The 25,531-nt window shown below is 38.7% G+C and overlaps 1 protein-coding gene across 2 annotated transcripts in view; it reads left to right on the top strand.

Annotated features, from left to right (window-relative positions):
- The window catches only part of Fkbp14 (peptidyl-prolyl cis-trans isomerase Fkb14), a 121,032-nt gene that overhangs the window by 14,271 nt on the left and 81,230 nt on the right, over positions 1 to 25,531 (top strand). The gene's annotated exons all lie outside the window — the stretch shown is intronic.

The raw sequence follows: 25,531 nt of genomic DNA, 5'->3' as shown, positions 1-25,531 counted from the left end.
TGAGGAGGTATTATATAAGGACAAAGAATAATTTCGAGAAATAAAAATGATGTACACATACAGCGTTATGTAATCTAGGCTGCTGATAATTTGTGGGAATATTAACGTTGTTATCGGTTGGGAACATCTTGTCTGCTGAAGCTATATTGGAAGACTAAATTACAAGTCATTTGTAGAAAACAATAATCATCGAGCTCTTAATGTGTAAGATATATTTCATTGTTTATCGCGTCATTAACATCTAGACACATATTAGTCTGCTCTTTAATTTATGATATTCGAATTTGGTCGATTACGAGTAAAAACGCGAATTTTTTTAAGATTACGAGTAAGAGTGAATTAAGTAGAGCGTCTTAAAGTATAACTTACACCCTGGAATTTCATGTGCAAGCAAGTTGCGACGCATGCGCGAGATCATTATCAATAAGCAAACGTGAATTAATGTGTGTGATCTGCTCGTAGTCAGAAAGAATCGCCGACCAGCGCATTTTGCAACTACGATGGAAAGGGTGGCTTTCTGAAATTATTAATGGTACTTCAACGATCCGCTCTCTGCCGAGAACATTATAACTCGCACACTCCATTGTTCGCATCTTCTCTCGGAGAAGAAAAGTTTTCGTCACGGGAGATAACGCACGATGGACCAAACGAATCGATGCACGCGAATAAAAGTTAGCCTTTCAACGATTCGTATTCTTTGTTTTACGATGTAATTGATTATCTTCTTGCATCTGTCGCGATACAAGCGACCCTCTACATATCGCACGACCTATTTGCCCAGTGGGTGGTCGTAATGACGAAAGTTTCGCGATCCACGGTTCAACTTTCCGCAAAAACCGGCCGTTCTTGTCAGCCGTTCGATCGAGCTTCGAGTGTCCATTAGAAATACCATGAAAACATCGAAGTCAATCTAAACAGCTGGATGATGTATGTACGATAGCGTGACGAGAATTCCATAACAGCTTGGATATCATCGCGCCCCTGCTTTTCGACCTTCTCCCCTTTATGACTCTGGCAACTTTTTTCCTCTCATAATCGTACGGTCACTGCGTTGTGCCAAGTTGCTAAACCCCTATGTGCACGTTGATATTTTGACTGTAATCTCGAAGACCGTACTTTCGTTTAATAAGAATGATCCTTGGTATATGACACGTGTAATGGGAACGAGAAACGGACGATGTACCGAGTCTTTTGATAAGAACGTTATTGGATCTCTGGCGAAATGTATAAAGTTTTTGATCGATTCGAAGAATATAAAGTAACATTTTTTATTATGCTTTAGTCATTGAATCATGACTCTACGAGGACAGATTGAAAAGTTCCCGGAATCGCCGCTAGCAGTTGCTTTATTTCTTACTGCTTTATTGTCATTCCGGAAACTTTTCAGTCCGCCCTCGCAATATCCTGTCTTATAAAATTCGTACCAGAATAAGATACACCGGTGATTTTAATACCTTTGGCAAGAATAAAAATCTTCATTTTTGATTTATTATGGATGTTCTCTACGATTCTATGTCTAATTCTACGATTTAGACATGTTGGGCAGGTAACTTTACACTCGGACCTCTAACAATCTGTGCGTTGATTAAAGACGCCCCTTTGTTATCTTCCGTATTTTCCCTCGTCACTCGTTCTTCAAACGATCTCGACTAAAGTTTGATTCAGGATCAATTATATGCAGATTGAATCAGTCCAAGATTCGAGGAACACAAAATGTATAGAATAGGAAAAGGATTTAGATTAAACGACCATCTGCTAAAACGAAGGCGGGATAAAATTTGAGTATCATAAAAATCGCATCGCGGATTATCGAAAGATGGTTTTAGAGGAAATGTGATAGGAGTAACAAAATCTTCAACTTACAAAAATAGTGGATGAAGTGAAATTCTTATAGGGAAATGTACGCTTTCAAACAGAAAAGTTACCAACCTTTTGCCTGTACAAATTTGCAAGATAAAACAGACTCTTCGTGTTTACTAAATACAATCAAGTCTGCAAAGCGCTATCTATTGATAAGATTTCAGAAACTATAATATCTTCCAACAATGAGAGAAATCACCATGTTTTAGTCCGTAGAACCTTGCAACCGCCGTTTGCATCTCAATTCATAGGCAGTTTCTGAAAAGCGGGGCGTTCACTGGAAGCTTTGAATACATAGTATCCCGTTTGTCAATAATCGATGCCCGTCTAACAATCTAATTTCACGGCGGCGTATCTGGCATCAAGCGGAATTCACGGTGTGTCTGACTGTCTGGTTGTCTGTCGGTACACCCAGCGTACGTATTTTATGCGAACGGCTGTATTCGTCGAGCGTGCACTTGAGAGACAGCCCAGCCGCAGAGAACAGACGTATTCCGCATTAATTTAGCCACCACCGCCGCCGTTGCCGCAGTCACCTCCTCCTACGTTACATATCTCACGTATTTAACTAAAACACGCCAGTAGCTGCGCGCTACTTCCGGAAACTTCAACTTTCCCGGAAAGACAGAGCCGAGGCCCAGCGCCAGTCGAAATCATTAGCGGTGCCCGCGAAATAGAAGCACCAGCGCGTGTAAACGGAACACGCGTGTAGATGGGATTCATAAATTAAGTAAACTGTTTGAATTAACAACATCCTGCCTGCGGCTGGCCCGCAACGCAGCATCCAGATACATTCAGATTAGGCGCATAACAGAGCAAGTGTTACGTTAGGGTAATATTCCTGAGTTATTATTTTAGGGTCTCAAAGGAAACGCGATACATAATTTTCCAAGGACAAGATGAATATAGAGAACCGCACGAAGACTATGGAAGAATGAGCGCGATAAATTGAATTTCCTACTTTTTACAGTGAAGAATCCTTAAAATTCAGTACACTGCCGATCAATATCATGTTATCGATATTGTCTGTTTATTTGGTTTGCAATAAAATGCCTGTGTTTTTTATACTCTACAAAATAATTCTTACGATATAAAGGTTTTGAAGATTTTACAAAAATGAAAAACGGATAGTAAAGGGCAATTTATTTCGATGCAGAATTCATGTAAAAGGATATAGTTTTTATTAGATGAAGTTAGATACTGAAAGTTCTAATTTTACACGATATTCGACGCGAAATAAGAATAAATAAAGAATCTGTTTACAAACCTCAGACAAAATCGATATCTCAATCGAGAAGTAGTACGCAGCATGGGAACTGTTATTGCAATGTGATTTATGCCCGGAAAGTAAGTTCAGTTGGATACACTCTCGAACACGCAAAGTTATAGTTCCACCGCACTTTTCTGCTATAACCTTGCTTTTAACTAATAAAGCGATTTCATGGAAGGACGTAAGTCTTACTGTTTATTTCGACTTAATTCTTTTCAAATTGATAGAAATAAGTTTTTCAAAATATGTTTTACGAAGGTTCTTGGATTTTTATCATTTTTCATGCTATCACTAATAATGACACTTTTTTGCAATATATCATGCTGTTATAGACGACAAATGAGATTATAAAGAATGTCCCGGTTATTTCTTCACGGAACGATACTGGCATATTCTATGAACAGAAATAAAGAAAAATGTCATATAAATGTGGAGCCATGAACGTTGAGAATGGATATTATTAAAAAGATAATATCGCATTCATTGTTGGAAAGAAGAATTCACCTGAAAAGGATTAAGAAAATAATCCTAGTCGTAGTCGTGAAAAAATTCTCGTCACGTATTTCAAAGCGAAACGAAAACCTAATCCAAAGTCGAAGAAAAAAATCCTCCGTTAAAAGCGCGCTAGCGTTTTTTGTCTCTTTCGAAAAGTGAACAATACGATTTTGGAATAATGGACTGTCAGATCTTAAATTAACAATTCATTGGGAAACTGGTGGAACTTTCGGAGCTTTTTGTCGAAGTGTCAGAAGAATTTTCCTGAAACGATCCCCTTTTTTTTTATATTGGTATTTTTTCTGCTGGCAGGCGTACTATAAAAATTTGACATGCTTTTCTCGCGCTGCGCTGGTACCATCTCCATCAAACGGGATTCGCACAAAAGCACGACCTTTCACGTTCGAAAGAGAATTCATTTGATTAAACAATAAAAGCCGGCGTTAAATTTAAACCAACGCAGCGAACCCGTTTGTTGTCGTTCTCTTTCCATAAAATATTTCTCTCTTTCTTTGTTTCGCAGCGATAATTTCATTGTATCTTACTGTACAACTGTAAATAAGAGTAATAAAAGTGAAAGCAAGGAGAAGAAATATGTCTGGTAAAGAGTAAACCAACTCTTAAATTGCAAAGTACTTTTAACCATTTTTGCCTTTCATACGAGGCTTTTCACATATTATACAGTGGTACATTACGACGAGTGGTATACATTATTTTATATTCTCTTATCATTTTTAATAATTACGTAAATGCTATATTTCTTTAAAATATATATATAAAATGGAATTCTTTGTGCGTATTAAATAAATAAAATTCATGTCTTTACTAACTATGGTAATTATCTTTAATATAATTAAACACAATTAGTACTCGATAATACTATTAAAACGAATGTATAGAGCGACAATCTCTCAAACACCGTAACATTCAAATATTACTGAGAGTCATTGTAATCTTTATAATCGCAAATTATACGGAAAACTCAACGAAAAAAAAAAAGAATGTTATATTCTCATCACTCGTAGAAGCCGCGTTACCTCCGTAGTCACGCAGTAGCATTAAAAACTTCTCGGTTACCCTTTCACCCTGGTTGCATTAGGAAACCGATGCACGTAACTCCGTTCCCATTCACGAGATCAATTATTCGCGCGCGAGCAAGTTGGTCGACGCAGGCCCATAATTTTCCCATGTTTGTTCTAACCGCAACGTAGCCGAAGCAACAGCGTGTTCGAAGGGTGGCGTACGTGCGCATACGAGCTGTTTAGCGTGCAGACCACGAGTCCCCTAGTCGATTACCTTGAAAGTTCATTCGTGAACGCAGGAGTGGCGGCTCCGAAGGGCCGATAACGAGGAGGCAAGGTACGATAACGTTATCGTTCTTAGTAAACCTTCGGCCTCGGTGGCGTGGACTCGTTGTGAAGTGTGCTTCGTAGCGTGCACCCGTTATCTCGTTGTGCACGGCTTCCTGGCTGAAGCCTAGCATCGACCACCAACCACGTGCCGATACATTGCAGAAAGCTGGTCATCGTGTCCTTTATCGAAGGATATGTCCTTTATCGATCCGCGACCTTTTATTCCTATCTGGTCCACATCCTCTTTTCTGTTTCGTCGTAGCTGATATCTATTTTCCTCCGATATCGATGGCAATGAAATTTATTCTAACGTTAGTTTTCCTTGGCATATTCGTTGAACTGTTTATCGAATTTGTCGAATACTCTGTTCGTCGAATAATTAATCTATTGGTTTTAGTTGTTTATAAAAATCGAAAGGTACGTAATAAAAATGATTCTTAGTCACGTTTTCTTGGGAGAACACGAAAGAATGGCGTCTTTAATTTCTACTCAATATATTTGAATGTTTTGAAGAAGATATTTATCATATTATATAATTGTTGTAAGCGTATCTATAATTATATCATAGAAGAACTGCGTTTAATTAAATCAAGTATACATATATATATATATATATACAAACATACATATTAAAATAAGTTCATCCAGCATGACAGTAATCCCAGCGTGCGATAACGGTTCTCATCTAGATACATGCATCGAACGACCATTCGATGCACTTTATTTCGTTGTTGTCAATTCGGCGCAAATTTCAATTAACCGATCCGTGGCCGTCAAGGAGCGAACGTTGCGATAACGCACATGCTATCATGCATTATAATCGTAATACTCCGGCGAAACAGAGACACCGTTGCACAAATTTCCATTTTACGAGCGGTAAAATGGAAACAGGCGTTATTTGCCAGTGTGCTTGCTTTCATATTTATGAAAGACAGACATATAAATGTGTGTTTCAAATTGTGCAGTCGTGTTCGAACAGTTTGTCAACGTGCGTTGCATTTTGCAATTAAACGATATAAACGCGAGCTGTCTTTTTGTCAAGGGGTCGCCTTGTTGCCGGCATTAGTCTCGCAATTAATTTCTCGGTTGCTTACGATGTCAACGTCATGCAAGGGCTAATTGTCCTTCTATCAACATAATAGAGTACCTACGTAGTAAAGCACGGGCCATCAGTAAGTACGATCGTCAGAATATTCTACGTGGCAGCACTGTGTACTTTACGACGTGTATTCCGCTCTCAAGACCTAGTCCTGAGCGTGACAAGATAATTACGACGCGACGCCGTGAAATGAATTTACCTAATCTTCGATTGTAACTTTGCCCAAGTTGAGCTAACTTAAGTTCTTACGATCACGTTTTGTACTAATATTTTATTGCCATTATATCGGCCACGCGGTAACACAGTGATGTCCCTTTTTAAAGAAAATAATTTAATTGTTTGTAAACTGTAAATTCTGTTGCGGTTTATAGAGATAATGACTATGCTTTGGATAATTACAAGATAGTGGAAATAAAAAATCCAACTTTGAGGAATTTCTTATTAGAATAGCATTTATTGAACGTTATAAATCGATTTCTTTGTCATGAACGTTAATAGATGTTATAGAATAAGTATTTATGATAATGATCGAGTTGTAGAAACATTAACTCTTGGGATTCAATTATTCCACAATCGCAACGAGAACGATCAAAAAAGCTTATAGGTATGAAGTAAGACGATTACCAACTTTTTGTTTTCTTTTCTTTGTAAGTCACATAATTGTTTTTTTTTTCTTATCGAGTTTGAAGCTTTCCAATGGATTAGTACGGTAAGTTCGTTTGAAGTGCTAGTTAGAACGTTGTGTGACTCCGAAATCGGAAAATCCTACTTTCTATGGGCCATTAGAAGCCTCCCTCGCGATTCCGATGCCAGGAAGTTTCTTCTCTCACGGTTAAACTGTTTCTCTACTGATGTTTATTGTGCGCTTCGTGGCGAATCCCATAGTTCTAGAGTCAGGAAATTTCAGATTCTACTGTATCAGATGGACTGCATCAGTTGCTATACATTTCTTATGGCGTTTTACGACAATCAAGGACTTAAAAATTAAGACTTCATTGTCTCGGTGCTAATATCGTTAGAGTTCACAGAACCTTAATTGGACATTGTAGTTCGTTCCAGTTTCAATTATTTCCAGTGATTTGTTTCGACTGAGTAATCAATCTGTAAAGTGTCATTAACTCTTATCAGATATCCTTTCATATCTTTGAGCGCCCGGAAGAATGAACTTTTCTTAGTAATTTAATCTTAAAAAATTGCAAAAAAAATTGGCAATCTCATACAATCTCTAATTAATTTCCATACATCGCGCACTGTGCGAACATTCATAGCTGCATCGTCGGCATAATGTTGATCATATACTAGCTTGTTCTAAATTCGTGACTCAACCAAGCTTTTATAACTTAACATCGCATGCAATGTTAGAGACTTGACTTTCCTTAGCACGGGAAAGGATATCTTTTACGGCGGAGAAAGGGTGGTATTATTTATTTATCGCGGCCACGCGCGATAAAATTTGCAAATGGAAGCTGACCTTGCTGCTGAGTGGATACGTGGTGGCGCATGGATAGAAACGGATTATTCAACATGATAATCCGGTCCGACCAAGCTGTTTTGTATTTCGAGAAGCAGTAAAGTTCCGCGGTACTGGCGAATTTGTAGAATTTCCACGGTGATAAGACGCGTTATAGTTTCTAATTGTCGAGGAATAATCACGAGCACCGTTACTCAGACGGTAATAGGGCGGTATTGGCTTAAAGAGCCAATTTGTAGTCGGAAGTGCAGATGTGATATTACGATACGTTTGCATTAGTATGAACTGTACATATTCGCCTGCGGTGAGCGTTACATTAAACGCAATTTGCAATATTCATTCAACCCTCGCACCCCACCAACAGAACCCTTTGTCGACTATACCGCACGCGTGCGCTCGCGATCACGTCCCTGTTCTTGATTTCGTCCCCTCCCTCCTTGAAATTTGATTTCGGTCTTGCCGCATTATATCCAAATTCCAGCAGCGTACAAAGAATGTCATCGATATCGTAGACGTTACCGAAGAATTTTATGGGACTGTTGCGCTAAATAGAGGAATCTAACAAGATGTAAAATTTAGATCGACCATATTTCTGAAAATACTGGATTATACGTTACGACAGACTCGAAATTAAAAGCGAAGATCGTTGGTATGCGAGTGAAGCACGCAAGGTTACCAAACGTCTCATCATCGTTAAAATTAGTTTGATGGACAGCGCCTTAACCTCTGCAACCATCAATCTTTGCAGAGCGATTTTCAAGAAAGATAATTTTAAGTCGAAATAGATTTAATCGTATTTAATGGATTTCATCCTCTCATCGCATATTCAGTACTCGGGAAAACCGCCGAAGAGATATTTTTCTTATATAGATTGAAACGACATTTAATTATTTACAGAATGCGCGACTCTTACAATCTTGTCATTTGTAAAATATATCATTTTTTTTTATTTACTATATATGCATCTTATTATGCATACATATTTTTTATATCGCATTAAGTAAACTTTTCCAATGAATTCACACAATGTCTACTAGCTTATGTAATAAGTCCTCTCACCCTTTCATATTATACATACGTAGTATGGATAAAATATTGCTTGTAAATGCATCGTGGCACGAATGCACGCTTGCTCATAAAATTCCACAATCTTCTTGAATTTCCAGCTTCCTTAACTTCACTTGTTGGAACAAAATAATACCTACAGTTTTGATACTTTTTAAAAGAAATGCGAATAAAACTAATTAAAGCTGAAACCCAAGCTAATATATCCGTTTGCCGTAAAATCAATGTTACGCTGATAGATGAAACAGATCAGCGTGCGTTGAAATTCGTATCGGAGTAATCTAGAATTCATCTGCGGGGCGGTAGAATTAATCAGATGGACCGCGTGAGATGGTGCGCAGAATTTTTGGTGTTCGCGTCTTCGGGGTTGCATCGCAATTCTCCCTCTGGCGAGATTATGAACGTCCGTTGTAACATCCACCGGGCAGACTTGGTCCCGGGCAAGTGCTTTTTCCGTTATTAACGGCGTCGGAAAATACTCGACCCGACCTCGATACCAAGTGAAAACTGCACGGTGTAAGCCCATAAACAGGAGGCAGCCAGAACCGCTTGCATCCACGTCTACGAGGTCCCGTAAAACTGTTCCAGTATTTCATTCCCCGTAACCGCGCTGCCCGGTGCCACTTTTTCTCCCAGCCAAGGCTGTTCTTGCGCGAGGAAATATTCTTCCGCGTCCGTAGGCTCTCCGGTTACACGTGCCTCGTTTGCCATGAACCTACGTTCTTCCTTCTCTATTCACCCTCTTTTTTCTTCTTTTTTTTTTTTAACATTGAAATCTATTTCAACGTGAAGAATCATGAGCAAGGAGAGAAAGAGAGAGGAGGAGAGGGAGACGGGCAGAGTGAATTATAGGGGCGAGGGGGAAGGTGAACGCTTGCGAAATAATTAGGAACCATACATTCTGACCGCGCTCGACTCTTCAGCCCTTCAGCCTGTTCGTATTTTTACCAGTGGTAGCTTGTTTCCTTTGCGTGTCCGTTTCTACTTTCGGCCTTTCTAGCTTTATACGAGTTCGTCCAATTACATTTCTGGCCGCTGTATTATTCATTCGGTGAAGCGAGATAAACTGCCCCGGCTTAGAGCTCGATTATAAGGGTCGTTGCCACTCCCACCCTCCTTTCGCTTTCTCTCTCTCTCTCCCTCGCGCGCGCGTGGTTTCCTCATTCATCTCTGGTCTCTTTCGAACATTTTTCGGAAGCTTAGACCCTGGCTCGAGTTACGTATTCATCTTTAAGACACGTTTGCATGTGAGCGAGGAAATGTGCGTTATGACATACTTTGGATTCACGAACGTATCTTTAAACAATTTGATGAGAAATCCAAGGAATTATACGATCTCAGTTGGATTTGTCTGACGTTATTCTATAAGTGACGTTATTTTCATTGGTCTTATTTTGTCATTCTACGCTCTGTACATTTATCTTTGCTTCGTCCATTCGTATTGCGTTTCTAGCGTCGTTATGCAAATTTCCTATCTTAAAGAACGAGCGTCCTTCTCGGATGTCCGAAAGAATGTATCGATCAAGGCATCGGAAGGTAGGCTTTAAACCTTTTATTTGCCGCATTGTAGAGCGGTCTGGCGTTCGCAATCAGCTCGGAGTAGTCGGGCTTCGTTATCCTCGTTGACAAGGGGTGTCGATTCCGGTGTGTAATCGAACGTCCTCCAGCGCACTGTATTTTTAATTAAGAAACAAGGCTTAGGTTCCGTAAGCGGGGTCGGTAGAAAAATGCGGGGACGTTAGCTCGTTTCCTTGCGCAACGGTACTGGATTTAATTAGTACTGGCTCTCGTTTCTCGCTCTCTATCTCGGGTAAATGAAAAAAGCCGGCAGAAGAAGCCAGGGGCAGAAAGGAAGAAGTCGGGGAAGCAGGCGAGCGAAGGGACAGAAAGAAAGGAGGTGGAGTAAGGAGAGTGAGATCGTTGGACTGTATAGTCGATGGTAAATGTTTCTCCTCATGGGGAAAACTCGCCTAAAAGGTTGTCGTGGCTCCAGCGGCCAGCAACTAGAGAATAAAAGGAGATGCAAGAGGAGTCAACGTTTCCAGCGTGTCAGGCCACGTGCGCTTGTCGCATATCCAATGAGCCTTAATGAAAAGCGTATAAAACGCAATTTAACTGGCCGATAATGGTTCTAGGATGCTTCTCAGACTATGAAGTTGACTGATTTGACAGGCGAGCGCTGGTATTTATATAGTTTTGTCCGGTGGCTGTTTTTCATTGTCCCGATGTTATTCATGGGAAATGAGATTTCTTTTTGTTGAGACAATTTGAATCTCTATAAAGAGATTATTTCACTACACTGATAGATACATTACTTTCTTTAGTTATTAACCAGATATAGGAACGATAACGATAATAGAAAACACGATTGGAACAGCTTTTTAATAATTATTAAATCATTTAAAAGAGTACTTGAATCTACAGAAATAAAATGTGACGATGATTTTTTGGAATATTAGCTCTTATAAAAATTAGCTCAAGGCAAATATTAAAAATTCTTTTGAAATTAAGTTTTATATTTTATCGAATCATTCGAATCGTAATGAATCGACGCATATTTTAACCTTTTTAAGTAGCTGTATCGTGTAATCCGCATAAAATATTCTCTCAGAATATCCGTTTTAATTTCTAAAGAAATATCAGTACAAAAATCGATTTGTCCTCGAATTCTATGGCAGCACTTCCGCGGTGTAAAATTGGACACGTAAAACAGGTTAAGTGAATTTTGATATCGCTGTATTTCAGCGATACACCCTACGGGACAGGATAGTTTGAATTTTACAGACTTCACACATGTCACTCGCGATAGACCAACTGTCGTAAATCAGACGCTTTACCTTAGAATATGATTTCGTATTTTTGTAGCTGTTGTAAAATTTTATGCTGCGTTATTTTGCTGTACATATATCGATAAAACTCTAATTTCGGATACATTTGTAGAAACTTCCATAAATTTCATACACATTATGATTTTGTTTATGCGAAGGACACAGGTGTTCAAAATTAAAAGGTAAATTACGATGTTCGCTTAAGCAACATGACTTAGGAATAATATGCATGGCACCCGTTTTCAAATATCAATGACTGTACTATTTAATTTAATAGCAAAATAATGTAATATACAAGTTAATTAAACAACTTCAGGAAAGTAATAAATTTTACTTGTCTCGAAGTAAATACATTAGTTTGCTCGTATATTTCGAACCTTTTTAAAAAAAGTGCAGCCTGTAAAAATATAAAACATCAAAAAAGTCAATCAAATATCAAAAACATTAACACGAAGTTTCAAATGCTCAATAAAAATGAATTTTTTCATTTACTTTTCAAGCGATGCTTAAAAACTCGTTTCCATGAAACTGTGCTGTAGTTTGACGCGGTTTAAACAATTTCAATTAAACGCGTAATTGTTTGATAATTTATTTTCTATACACTGTACCGTATTCTTTCTATTTCGATTCGTATCGTGTTCAGGGTTTAATTAGAAAATGATCTTCAATCTGTCGAAAGTAAGCAGAACCTCGTGTAGCGTTCCCATCACGAAGTTTCCTTTTTCCATATTTAACGTCAATATGTATTTACTTGATACTATTACATGCGACCATTAATTAACATACACCCGCTTACACTGCCTAAGTTAATTAATTAATTACACACGTAATAAACCTGTTTATAACTTGGGTGGTTGTTCTCGTTTAGAGTAGCTTGTTCCAAGTATCGATCGAACTTCGTCATTAGCATAACAACTTCATCGTTCTACGTCGCCTATCATACCTCGATCGAACGTGAATCGAACTCCCGTATCTTTCACCCATCGGAAGAACCTCACGTCTCATAAAATCGATGCTGCTATCAATTTACGAATCTAGGTAATATACAAATGTTACTACAATTACGAAGCTTATTTGATTTAACAAAAAATGATCAATTTCCTGTAAGTGCACGTATGTACGAAAGGATTAAATTAGAATTTTATTAAACATCGAGAATGTTTGAAGAATTAGAAATTTAGAATATCTTTTGTCAAAATTATTGTAAAGGAGAATTTTTTCAGAAAATATGACACATCAATTAGAAAACATGGAACGTAAGAAAAATGTTTAGTAAACAAAATTTGTATACGTGAAAGGGACCAAAGGTCGCTACGAAAGCATAAAGTATGATAAGACGCAAGTATGACAAAATTAACAGATATGCTAATTTTTATAATCCTGTTAGAAATCTTGACATTTGCATTTATATTTACGTTTATCGCTCCAACTCTTCGATGTTCAACTCCATTCATAGATCGCCTCGGACGATTTCTCGATCTGCCGCTTTTCGCCAGTCGAGGTCGTCGGAAACGCTCGTCGAGAGTTTCCGTCACGGACTTTCGAACGCGTCCCAGAAATCAGACATCGCATCGCGTGCGTATCGCTCCGTTGGAATCGCATAAATTTCGTATTTCGTTCTCGAAACGGCACGCGTAAACGAACGAGCTTGGGGGAGGTTGCGCGAAGTATGTGCGTTCTTCGATTAAGCCGCGTTATTCACGATGGCGCGGAGTCTTCCGCCATTCAACAAGTACCTGACGTTCTTGAGGCGAGACATATTTCCATCAGCGGTGTCTCCCGCCGCCAATTTACGCCCTCCGGTTCTCGGCTTTGCTCGTCCGCGAAACGCTCAACATTGGACGAACGTGTCCCGGCTTCCCAGTTGGCCGTACCGACCCTCTCAGACGCTAATTTACTCGCCTTAACGCGGCACTTCGCGCCACGGCTAGACAGACTGATACGATTAATGCTCGTACACCCCTGTTACCACACTTAGGATGATCTATACTCATTAGGATGAAGCTTACGGTCGGGCGACAACGTTGCTTTGACGCAGGAAACATTTCTTGATACTTTAGGGGATAGAGGTGTGTACTCACTCGATAGCTTGATAAATTGGTAATTGTACAATAATCAGACTGCGGATGTTTATGTATTTAGGGGAAAGTGTAGACCCTTTTTGAAAATAATTTTCTATGTGAATGATACTAGTAAATTGATAAGTCAGAAGTTGTAAGTTATCAACTTTTTCTTTACAATTTCTTTGACTGATCAAGTCACTATTTTGTATCTAATAATTTGGAGGTTTATTCTGTTTATTACTTGTTTTATAGATAAAATTTGAATGTGTTTCAACTTGTAACAAATATAGGAAGTATTTATTCTCTTTTTGTTTTAAGATGAAATAAATTCAAATTTTGAAGTTCATAAATAATCTACAAATTTGATCTTACAATTAGTAGATTAGAGGACCACACGTACAAGTTTCGTAAGGGAGATTTTAGGAACTTCGAATTTCAATTTTCATCCTTTTCCTTTTTGCTCGTTTTTTTTATGTATACGTATCTTTTGTTTGTTGAAAATAGTGCAAGCAACGAGGCATGGAATTTTATAGCGGTGGTTGTACATTCCACGAAAAAGGGCAAAAACAAACGGCGAAGTTACGCACGTAAAACCATGCTACGTGAAATCCATTTTTGTCGCCTGTAGATATCGGTCGCATAAAAGGTGGCTCGTAAACACCGTTCGATTTTTCGACAAATGCCTACAGCTAGGCTCACGATCAATCGTTCTGGAAATACGCACCTTTCAAAAGTACAGCTAACTGTGTCTGGTGCGGCAAAGAACATAAAATTTTCCTGTTCGATAGGCATGACGAGCTTTTCGATTTTAAAATCGTTATCAAAAAAGGGAGGAAAGGAAGAAGACTGCGTCGCATGAATCCTCGCACGAGTATCTCTGTTCTCTGCGACTTGCAAATAAACCGTATGATTTACAGTGATGAGAAAAAAATATTTCCACAGTCTTGTACTTATCAGGTATCAAATTCTTCGTCAATCGGGGAAAATTTGACGTTTTCTTGATAATCAATAAAAATAAAACGAAATAGGCAACAATATGGATGGAAAATATAAAACTTACGAAAATTCGATTCAAAACTATAACTGTCCCTAACGTTTTAACAAAGAAAAAAGAAACCTATCCTATAAATAATCCTATAAATAAATAAATTAACATATCCTATAAATAAATTCATTAACTTTTTTACTCAACGCTACGTTGTCCCGAAATTTTTCGTCCAGACAACGCGTATTTAGAAGATCCCTACACTCTTTTAGGATCATGATTCACCGCTATATCCTCGCGAGGAAATGAAAAGCCCAATCCTCCGTGTCTCGTGCAACGAAGGCGAATGAGATGAAGCTACGAAAGCACGGACGCGTGCACGGTTCAACTGCATCTAGTATGCTTTGATATGCAGGACGAGGGCTAGTCTAAGGATGCAACGTGACCTCATCAACCGGCCCGTTCTTTTTCCCCTGTCCTACAAACTGGAAAACATTCGCAGTCGCGGGGGAGGCGTTACGTGAATCGTCCGTTGGCTAGCAGCTCTCTAAAACGTTTTCCTATGCTCGAAACGGGAACGCTTCGCTCGCGTTCTCGTAAATCGTACATTTCACTCGGATCGTGTACCGACTGTCCAGGTTAGGATCCCTCTGGCCATTTGGAACGTCTTCGGTGTTATGGACGGCGTGGCAAAATGTTTCAGAAGCGGGTCGTTCGTTTCGAGAAATTGGTTTCAAGATGTTGCGATCCTAGAGCTTAGTTTCCTTCGATGTTTCAGGTTCTTAAGTTTTGAAATCATTTTTAGTCGTGTGATCCTGTGTGATCTTTCTTTTGTTTCGTGCAATAAAGCTGAAAAATCACTAGGAAATTTTTGAAACTTTCCAAAGTTGCTCCGTGGCTTATAACGAACCTATATACCTTGTTGTGAATTGTGGATCTTAATCGCCGAAATAAAAGTATAGGAACACTTAGATTACACTTGGAATTCATATCAAAATAGTTTCAGATTTATTTAATTTGTGATTTACAAGATCTTCTTGGATATACATTTGCACGCGTCTCAGTATCTCCTATGCCATACTACTAACGGAACAGTTGCATTCGCTGTGCACGCACATACTTCCACACACTCATACTCACATACGTGTGTCACTACTACGCGGCTAGTCTTAGTCTAGCACAGAAAATTACACATATCTCAATATACCTATTAGATATAATAGATAATCGATATCGAAATAATAAAATCAATCTTTTTTTTTCGAATTATGAAATGCACGAGCAAATATTGGGTTCTTTGAAAGTTCGTTCCGATTTACATCTTGATTCGATATACATTTATTGAATTATCAACAAAGCGCCATTTTGTTCCACAACCTTTCCCCGTCTTTCACGCAACTTGAATATTCTTGAATATCCTTGCAGAACCTCTCAGGTTTTTCGGCGAAAAACTTTTCAATATGATCTTTCACGTCGACCAAGTGCCTTAAAAATCGGAACGAATATTCCGGCTGACCCAATATCATTTAACATCCGACAGGAAAGTAGTCATCGGTTTTCATGTAACCTCATGTTAGTAATGCAACTTGCACATAATCCAAGAAAAGTTCAATTTCACTCGAACTTGCACTAGATATGGAACTAGATCTGAAAAGGTATTATTGTCGCAATCCAATACTACCTATTCAAGCCTCCTCGATACGTACCCGGTAGAAAATTGTCGTTCGAAACGAAGGCAGCGAACAGGCCACGTAATCGCTATAATTCCTACCGAATCGTTTTCCAAGCCTCTTTGAACCGTCGGTTCATTATTACACATCCTACTGTTCTCCGCGCTTCCGTTTAATTAAACCATGCTTCGTCAGGTGAATTTATACAACGATGAGCGTAACTTCAACCAGCTAATTGACTCGGTATACTTGATACGATCAACCAAGCAGATATAGTACGAAACGGGGTCGTAAAATTGGTGTTGTCGTGCTGCTCGTCGCCGTTGGAGCTCTGATTTTTCGCGATTTCGATGTCTCGGTTTCACCGACGACCGGAGATGTAACATTTTCTATTCCCCGTCGTCTTGTCAATTCTGTAACAACGAGGACGTCGCGTCGCTTTCGATCGGAACAAATCGGACGTCACGTCCGTTGCCAGTCGAGGGCCACAAAGAGAGGATCGTTGCGGGACACGTGACTCCGGTGGTCGAACCGAGTTCGTGCGGAAATGTCGTACGATAATCGATTCGTACCGATCGATGGGGATTCGCATCGAAAAACCGTCTGAACGAGAGAAGCTTCGTGACCTTCTTCAACTTCCTCCACGAACGGATAGGCTATGCGACAAAGTGGAGTGGTACACGAATAAAAGATTCAGTCGTTCCCCGTTGCAGAATCGAGGTATCTCGTTTCTCCCCCTCCCCCTCCCTTTTCGTTTCTCATCTATTTCTTCCATTCCTTTAATTGTCCCTTCCTACCCTTTTCCACCGAAAGTTACTCGGTGTTCCCGACGTTCTCTGTTCTGCACAAACCAGATGTCACTTTGACTTTAGACGAGCCGGTTCTGCAGCACGTATGCGGCCAGGACGATTAAAGTTTAAGGCTCTCGCGGTCGATCCACCAACGAAGGATACTCACCCACCACATGGTGTCTCTGTTAGCTCTCACGAAGCGAACAACTCGTAGCAAAGCAATTCGAGACACGTTTCGACGCGTTACTGGAACTTCCGTCCGCGTATCTGCGCGTCAGCCACCGCAAGGAGGATCGAGAAAGTTTCTTTGATTCGACGAAAGCTCCTTGTTAATTTATGTGTCGATGGCTGGCGAAGCTCTACGAACGGACGTAGGATAGAAACGAGAAACGAACTTGCTCCGGTCGATTTCTACCGCTTCCCAAGCTCGGTTGAACCGATGATCCGCCACTTCTGGCTGCTAGTCGATTCACTCGTGCGCGGTCGTCTTTGAATTAAAGTTCGTGGTCGCAGCGCGTGAATGTTGGATGACAATGTCGATTGAAGCGAAGCATCGAAATTGAATTTCGAGAGAGTTGGCGTCGCGACACGAAACTCAAACTGTTTACTTAGCTTCCCTCTTTTCCGGTGATTCACGACCGTGAAGCTTTCGCGAAGGGACAGAGAGGGGCAGAGCAAAGGATAGAATACACGTGGAATCGAGGAGAAAAAGTTGGGAATCGCGAGTCACTGTTGATTTTGTATGCAGCTGCGAGTGACAGTGCTTCTTAAGGCTTACCATCTCCTCGGCTCATAAATTATTAATTTTTCTCTAGTCACCTCCGAGGGCCGCAGATGCGCGTCAGAAAGTTGATTATTCGGGACAACTTGCCGCAATAAATCAAGGCGAACAGTTTCTAGACTTTGATGCTCAATTGGCTACTCGAGAAGATTATATTACCTCCTTTTCTTGTAATTTTTGCATCTTGGAACAGCGCGCTCGAATTTGAATTTCTAGGTTTCGTGATTTTAGAACAAAGCTACAAGCTGGACGCTCTTGAGAGAAAAGAACCAAATATAAAAATTAATTTGATTTCTATTAATTCAATAATTTTTCATCTCTTATCGGAGATTCTACTAATTCCCAAAGAATAGAAAAAAGAAAAAATATATCGCAGGGTAAAAATTTCAAATAATTTTCACCGACTGACTGACATATGGAATTTTTAGATTCAAAATATATAGTTATGGGAGATTCTATCGGAATCAACAGTTCCAAAGGAAATCCCACTCAGAAGACAAACTTCCATTCAAGAAATCCGGATGGTCGTTAGACCGTGCAAACGATAGCCTCGGGTGCTCTCAATTATTCAACATTCCATCCAAAAACCGCTATCGTTTAAATAGATCTTCGTATTCCCTGTCAACAGCTTTCCAATCTTCCAAATCCCAGCTCTTCTGTTAAATTCACGATTGGCCCTATTGGGTTACACTCGTCAACCGTTTCATGATTAATTCCTGGCATCATCCGATCTAGTCACCTCAACTTTGAGCAACTTGGTCTGCATATTCCGTGAACCAGGCGTCTTACGCCTATCGATCGATTATTTCAATTCGCGATTCGTTGAGCTGTGGATTGCGGTAACGAAGGATTTTAGAGAAAGGTCAGGATCGAAGGGCTCTCGAAACGTTCTCCAGGCACGTTATGTTCGTCGCAATTTTTCACGTTTCCTGTCGTGGATCTACTAACAATGCACTTGGCGAAGGGGAATTAGAAGTGGCGGCAAAATGCAACGACAGCAAGAATTGGCTGTGAAGATCGAAAATGGAGAGCGAGTTAACGGTGGCTAAGATCGGTAACGTGTAGGAGGGGAGTAGAGTAGAAAGAAACGTCAGGATAACGCCGGTTCAGGTTAAGGAAGGAAAAATAGCTGCGACCCGCTGAGTTCGCTCCCACGAGATATCGAGCTTCTTCGTTCCACTTCGCGGTGAGTTTATAACGTGATCTTTCTTGCTGCAACTCATCGATTCCGTTCCTTCGATCATTCCTTAAGCTACGTCCTCACTGAAGCAACAAGCAGCAACTTTTCGTTGTCTGCACGTTCCAGACAGAGTAGTCAGCGAATATGAATTTGTGAGAACCAAGGACCAAATATAACATTTATCAAATATAATTGCTAAATATAACATTAGAAGCAAATATAATTATTAATCTTTACTTAAATGGTCACTAAATTTTTGAAGAGACTTCTCAGAAAATTTAAGGATTGAAAGATATTAACATTTTAGTGTTCCGATTAGGAATAATCATTGTAAATGATCAAAATTCGTTTGGTTTCCGGTAACCACTATCGATGACGCAATTGTTGTTTTTACTATAATTAATCTCTGGTAACGGTGTACACACTATGTAGCAACAAATTGTTGTGAAGTATGCAGTCGGTGTACACTGAACGAGCATTTGTTTCTGTCGCGACACGTTATCGCGTAATTTGTATTTTTCTTTGATTTTTGCCATTTCGATCAGAACCAGGTAAACAAAAACCCAAAGAAACATGGAAGAAAATTTTTCAAGAAATACGACACATGGTCATAATGTTGCTCGTTGTTTCAGTGCGAGCGCAGCTTTACGTATGCGAGCGATGTCCAATTGTCAGGTGAAAATTCGAATCGGCAAATTGTAGTCTCTTATTTCGGCTTCTTTCGCTCGACTTACCCCGGCCATTGGAACGTGAATAATTTGGTAAAGCGTTGACGAGGAAGAGAATGGCTGTCCTCGATTTGCCCGACAGTTTGATGCCTTCGTCGTTGGCAAGTACATAAATGGCAAATGAGCGGAGCTCGTAGCATGTTATATCGAATCACTGTATTGTTGCTCGACGTTTGAGTGTTACGCTGGGGTTAAATTATAACGTTATATTTATATAATTATACAAAAAAAATATTAATGTATAGAAAAGAATAAGAATACATTAACATTAAGAATAAACATTTCGGAATATAATTTCAATTTAATATTTCATCAATGCCAAAAGTTCTCCATTAAAAGTAACCATAGTAAGCTGTCGCGAGAAATTTTGCAATTACCTAGGAAGTCGTGACTCATACATTGAGAAGCTGAATATTTAAAAAGTATAGTAGAAAATAACATATTTCTGTTACTTTTGTTGCCAAAGATCGATTCATTTTCTCAGAAACCTACATGTATTCTATTCGAAGGAACATTGCTCAAAAAATTCATCTGAAGATCTTCCTCTATAAGACCGAAGCAATCGCAAATGCATCTCCTTCACGTTCATTCGTCGCAATAAATTCATCCAGCAATTGACTGTTTGAGACGAGTGAGCACGTCTTGCCGCACGATTAGGCGGTTCCACGCGTGTTCTCGTTGATCGGTTTCGCCAAGCGAAACGTGTGCGTGCGGACCAGCTTGTGCGGCGTAACCGATGCGTTGAAAAACGCACGAGTGCGCGATGCAAACGACACACGGCCATCGAAGAGGAGAACGAGGAAGAAGGGCAAGGGTCGTGATCCTTTTGGTTTCTTTGATCGCTGATGCATTGCAAAACCGCTTCGTGGGATTCGACATTTCGATGCAACCGAGCACCGTTGATCCTCTGCTTGATATATGCGCTTCCGCTTTCGTTCACCGCACATTCGACGCTCCCTTGGCTCCGCACACGTTGCCAACGAAGTAGGCATCTCTGGTGACTGTGGAACTCGCGTGAAATAATTAACAACTCTCGTGCTTGTGACGATCCGCACCTCTGAGAGAGCCTGAGTTGCTCTCGAAATTTTAGCCCCGCGTCTCGGCCACTCGAAACTCTCGTCCGTGATGATTTCGAAGTGAATCTGCACAAACAGGTCGTCCGTGCGGAAATTTAATCGACGATACCGCCGTGAAATAGCTTCGATATCGGTAGAGAGGGATTTTTGAGATTCTTGCGGTTTTCCATGCTGGTTTTGAATGGGGCAATGCTCGAGTGAGTTTGTGTTACGGTAGAGATTACTATGGGCAATTGGTGAATTAGGCGATATTAATGTTCTTATATGGTTATTCATAACGGTCTTTGTATATGTTTTTAAAAGGCTATTTTCATTAAAATAGAATACCAACAATTTTTATTGCAAAGTTACTCCGTTCTATGCCAACAGTCATAGAATAAATATATTTATGCGAGCTATTATAAGAAATAAATTCATCGTTATATATACGTGCATGTTTTATCTATACAATTGGCCTTTTTATTAGCTGTAAGAAGACTTTTGTTGGTAAATGCATATTGAGATATTATTACGTTATTACGAATCTTTGGACGTAAATTAATGTACCGAGGTCCTAGAGAAACATTGTAAAGATGCCAGAAACATACACACAAGTACTCGCAGAATTTTTCTAATTTTTATCATCATTTTAAAAATATGAATACCAGTTAATTTGATACAATTAGGTAATTGAATGATATAATTACATAAATTAGGTGAATACAGAGTAAGATACCACTACTTTACCAAGCGAAACTGCAGTTACAGTCACCAACGTACTTGTGGAAATTGTCTACTGCTGCGAACTAGTTGAACAAACTATTTATCTTGTTGTTAGTGTAGAAACTTGTTAAGACTGTAGTAGAACTTGTTGACAGATGAAGAACGCCGTTGTTTCAGACGTGGCCCGTAGCCCCTAGGTTAAAGGGCAAAGAACATCGACTCTTTAGTGGTAGATGCCGTCTTAAGAAAAATTAACAAGCAAAGTGTCAGTTACGCGATTGAGTTAGTTTCTAGGTTACTTCATTAGCAAAGCCTTCTCTGAAGCCGTTGCTTAAGGATTTTAATTATGATATTCTTAATTAAAAAGTTTATATAGTTGCTGGATCTAATGAATTTAATTCTGATATAAACGAATATAAAATTGAATATTTTTTATTCATTTTATATCATTTGAATTGCAATTTCATTGCACGTGTACGATAAAATTATTAATATTCATACGAATTTTGAAATTGTAACTCACACGCTTTATGAAGGAGACGTGGAAAGACTTTTTCTACCGCCTTGTCGATTTTCAGTAAGTTTAGTAACTGATGTCTCTAAATAAACAGACTGTGATTCCACAATGTCTAATTTTTATAACGTGACAACGAATTTCCTGGACAATGTTTATTAATTATAATTAAATGCAATACCAACGAAAAATTGTTAATATTGGACGCTAGGGGAGTAGTACACAAATAATTTTTCGGATTTATACGTATATGCGATTGGAAATATATTGAACTTTACAAATATATGTTCAATTTATAATTTAATGCTTTACTCTCTTGAATATAATATAATTGTATAACTGCAATGTATAACGTGTAATTTGCGATTTATTATAAACAAAACATTTCGAGATGTTTTTATTCGATAAGAATTTCTTATGTAAATATTAAAGAAAACATTTTTGAAATTATAATCACGATCTTGAATGACGTCCTTCGCGAAAGTTTTAGCTGTTTAACTAGATAAATCCATTCTAGTCTTCGTACTAGTTAGCCTGAGTTTCCCTATGGTTTCAATATAAGCCATCCAAGTTACTACATCCCATTAAATTGCTATATCCTGATATACTGGGTCCCACATCGCGTTGCAATTTTAGTAGGAATATTCTAGAAGATCGAACGATAATGATTTTCACCTCTATATCTGTTGAAACGTAGCTTTAGGATAACGATAGTGATATTACGCAAAGAACGAGAAATGAATTTTTTAACGATGAATCGACAGAATTTGCTATATTAAAAATGATCGTTAAAGTTTTTACGTACATGATACATATATTTTGTCGCTTATATATTACAATTTTATTATCAACTACTATAAAACACTGTTGAGAATTTTGGATCTTAATAACCGAAATAACGGTATAGGAACAGTAAATTTACACTTAAAATTTATATGAGAATAGTTATACAGGGTGGTTGGTAACTGGTGGTACAAGCGAAAAGGTGGTGATTCTACGCGAAAAAAGAAGTCGAAAATATAGAATAAAAATTTTTCGTTTGAGGCTTTGTTTTCGAGAAAATCAACTTTGAATTTTCGCTCGGTACGCGTGCGGTACGTTATAACGGATCTCACTGTAGATCGTTGTCTCGATGGAAAAATTAAAAAAAAAATTTTTTTTTATTCTATATTTCCGACTTCTTTTTTCGCGTAGAATCACCTCCTTTCTTTTACCACTAGTTACTAACCACCCTGTATATTTATTGGATAAACGATTTCAAAGATATTCATCGATACACACTTGCACGCGTCTCAGCACTTTCTTCCATACCAGACTGTTAACTGAACAGTTTACATTCCTTTGATTTCGAGATGCCGCGCACACACATACTTTCACACACTGATATTCACATACAAGTATCACTACTACGCAGCTGACCTAGTCTAGCACATAAAATTAACATATCTCAATAAACACATGCTCCTTTTATATTCTTATTGCAATCTACAATTAATACAAATAATATAATCTATACTCTAATTTAAGTAATTATAAGAAATCTCCACAAATGCTCGAATTCTTCATAGGGAATTTAATAAAGTCTACGTTAGGCCCTTTATCTTGTTATCGTTTACCAAAATAACAGTTTTCAAAGTACTGTGAGTAATCGCATACAAACCTACCCATTGTATTACCAACAACAAATAACATAGCACCTAATGCAGACACGTAGATTCGTACACGAGGGAAATCATTTCGAAGAAAGTATCTACACATCTTTGCAACTTCCACTGCATATTACACAAACGTTATCATACGAAATAAGGTAAAATTTTCCATATCTCGATATGGAGTAATGGTATCAGATAGAAGCGATTTAAACGAATTACTCTCTTCGATTCAAGCTTCCATGCCGTTAAAAAGGATCAAGCAAGATCCTAATGGAACAGACCTCTTGTAGACGTTTTTATGATCGAAAATATCCAACTAATCGAGGGCGCGATAAAGAAGCTCGTATCTGCGTCAGCAGATTTCACGGGAACGTCGACCGTGCGCCGAGCATAAACTCTTCCCGCCCGTAAAATCGCGAAAGTTAGAAGCTGTTCCTGGTAGCCAAGCATTTTCCATCGGCGACTGCAAACTATGGGACTTTCCCCAAAGTTCCCTCGAATCCGACACCGGTCGACTATCTAACGAGGGGAAAGCGTCCGTTGCCGTAAGATACACGTTTGAAAGCTGCCGTGTGGGGTCCGTGCACCAACTGGCTTGCACCGCTTACGCCTGGACAAAAGTCGCGCCGTGATAAATGCGTCGCTCGATCGCAATTATTCGAGGTTTGATTTTTATTAGACATTGTCGATATATGTTGTTCAATTCGCTATGTTGCATTTACTTTCGAATGTTTGATTAATTCGAGGGAAACTTGACGTAGAATGTGATTAATATTAGGTCGTCCGAAAAGTTTCTTTCGTTTTCTAAGGAAATAATGGATGCACAACATTTTTCCTTTTATATTATTTTATCGAATTACGTATGATCCATTTTGTTCTATCAGGATAAAGATCAGGTAAAAGAAAGACACTTTTCGGACAACCTGATAATTAGGTAGATTTGATCGACATAACATTTCCACCAGTTTTTAATAATTAATGATTCTATGTAATAATGAATTCTAATAAATGTTCAATATCGAACAGGATCAATGTTTTTGCAAACGGTTGTTACAATCTCGTTTCATATTACGTCTGGAAATAGCGCGTAATCACAGATTTTCTTCGCTATAGTTTCATCGTAGTTACAACACCATGAAAATTTCACGCATAGCGCGCGCGTTGCTCTTACCAGCTTCAATCGCGATAATTACAACGCAGCTGCGTGATTCAGGCGCGTTCGCCAATCTCAAAACATCCGCGAAAATAGGAAAAGTAACGAGCAGAAAAACGAAAATTCCGTGCCTTTCGGACATGGTAGAAATTTCAGTTATGGATAGCCAGAGTGAAAACACGATACGTTGTAGTTGTAAATGATTTCATAACATGGAAGAAAAAGAAGAAGAGTGTACAGTGCAATTAGCGAATGACTTCGGAGGTTTGTCATTCATGAGCGATGGCAAATGCGAGTCACTGCTCGAGAGAAAATACCGTTTCGCATATTAAATAAAATACTTTCTCCAGAAAAGTTGGTTTAATTGTCGTGTATGGGTTACATTACTGTTTATAAGTACGTGAACGGTTTGTTCGATTATAAATTGAAAATATTATACATCGATATTACCGAAATATATGAATTAATGGCAAACTAATAAACAAAACCAGTGTTTATTTCTTTAAAACTAGTTAACATTAAATACAAGCTTATTAAAAATTATCGAAGCTTTAATTGGATTTAAATATTATACCTGAAACTAATCGTGATTGTTTTCGTATCATTTTGCCTTCAAGAACCTTCTCTATTTTATTTATAACTTGACAACGAAATATACCGACGATAACTAACTTCTTGAATAACAAAATTGTTCCATAGTATTTAACACTTACTGTAAATTTTATCGCGTTATAAGATTCTGCGACAACTCTAACAAATAGTAAAATCGCCCTTGGTGCTATTATCTTACGAGTAA

Source organism: Bombus flavifrons, chromosome 2 (genome assembly GCF_040668555.2).
Source record: "Bombus flavifrons isolate JBK064 chromosome 2, iyBomFlav1_principal, whole genome shotgun sequence".
Classification (NCBI taxonomy): Eukaryota; Metazoa; Arthropoda; class Insecta; order Hymenoptera; family Apidae; genus Bombus; species Bombus flavifrons.
The sequence above is the reverse complement of the archived record's forward strand: the minus strand, read 5'-3'. Positions and strand labels throughout refer to the sequence as shown.